A 1,563-nucleotide genomic window follows, 5' to 3' on the forward strand; every position below is an offset into this window, starting at 1 on the left:
GACTACAGGCCCACGCCACCACACATAGGTAAGTTTTGTATTTTTAGTAGAGACGGGGTTTTACCATGTTGGCCAGGATGGTCTCGATTTTGTGATCCGCGTGAACCTCGTGATCCGCCCGTCTCCGCCTCCCAAAGTGCTGGGATTACAGGCGTGAGCCACCGCGCCCGGCTTGATTTTTAAAAATCAAGATAAGTAATTTTTACGTGAAACAAGTGAGTTATTTCAAATGACTTCTAAATCTAGAAAGGTTTGATGAATTGGCATAGGCACAGTTTTAAGAATAAATGTAATTCTCCCTCCCCCACCTCCTGCCGAGTTCTCATTTAAACCCTAAGGGCGGTTTGTTTACATTTCAGAGATGTAGAATGCCCAGGTTATTTTACCAGATGCGCTGCTGTTTCCTCTGGTAACAGGTGTTCCAAATCGGAAAACAAACTAGTCCATTATACTAATTTGCATATTTGAAACATGGAAAACCTCTCTTAATTCGTTTGGTCTTTTGTAAAAATAGAAACATATTTTTATATGGTAATAAGTTAGTTAACTTTACCCATAAGACGAATAGATGAAAGTCAACCTCTTACAATGAGAAGTTACTTGACAACAGTAACTTGTCAACCTTCTCACTTGTCAAGGGCTCCCTAATGACCTTGCCCGGGGGTTCTCAAGACCGCGACTTCAGGATCATCTGGGAGAGGTTGAAAGGCACAGGCAGTGTTCACCGCCTTGAACTGAAGATCACTGAATACGGCTTTGGTGGAAACCACTGCAGTGACATCAGAAAGCAGAAAAGCAGACTTCCCTGACCGGGAATCGAACCCGGGCCGCGGCGGTGAAAACGCCGAATCCTAGCCACTAGACCACCAGGGAGGGACAGTCACAGAATGTGGGCAACACCTTCTGGGAAAAGATCTTAGGACAGACGCCTCAACCACCTCAGGCACATGTTAGAAAGCTACAGGAATGTCTTAAGAATATTTTGCAGTAATGTGTATAGTACTGGATGCAGTGACTGCTGCCTGGGCCAGAGGGTGGCAGAAGGCTTTAGCGGCAGAAACGTTGGAAGAAAGATTGTCACAAGTCAAGCTGGGGAAGAGAAAAATATTTCCCAAATCATTTTTCTCACGCACTCCCTCTGACACGAGAGTTTCTCATCTCCCTTCCTCCCTCCCTCCCTCCCTCCCGCCCTCCTTCTTGCTTCCTAAAATCAGCATGTCCTTCACTTACATAGTTTCTCCACGTTTGATTGAGAAAAACATGTGTCTCTTTTGCCCCCCTCCCCCAAAGGATCCTATTCCTGATCTCTAAATATGCCCCTCCCCATGCAGAGGAAGGAGCATTCAGAGCCTGGGAGACCTGCCTACCTGGAGCTGCACCCATCTTTCAGGCCATGCTCTGTTTCCTGGAACCTGAAATGGATTTACCTATTCTATGTACTTCACAGAAATGAAATCACATAATGTGTCACATTTTGTCCAGTTTCTCTCACTTGGCATAGTTTTGGGTTCATTCATGTCATAGTACGTGCTAGGACTTCATTTCTTCTTTTTTTTTTTTTTT

At 45.0% G+C, this 1,563-nt stretch overlaps 1 non-coding gene across 1 annotated transcript; it reads right to left on the minus strand.

The window, feature by feature from the left end:
• Positions 1 to 801: 801 nt before the first annotated feature.
• TRNAE-UUC lies at positions 802 to 873 on the minus strand. The gene has a single exon. It is a non-coding gene; the product is annotated as a tRNA-Glu (tRNA).
• Between the last annotated feature and the right edge of the window lie 690 nt (positions 874 to 1,563).

The sequence above is a fragment of the Mandrillus leucophaeus genome, unplaced genomic scaffold (assembly GCF_000951045.1).
Source record: "Mandrillus leucophaeus isolate KB7577 unplaced genomic scaffold, Mleu.le_1.0 Scaffold1837, whole genome shotgun sequence".
In the NCBI taxonomy this organism is placed as follows: domain Eukaryota; kingdom Metazoa; phylum Chordata; class Mammalia; order Primates; family Cercopithecidae; genus Mandrillus; species Mandrillus leucophaeus.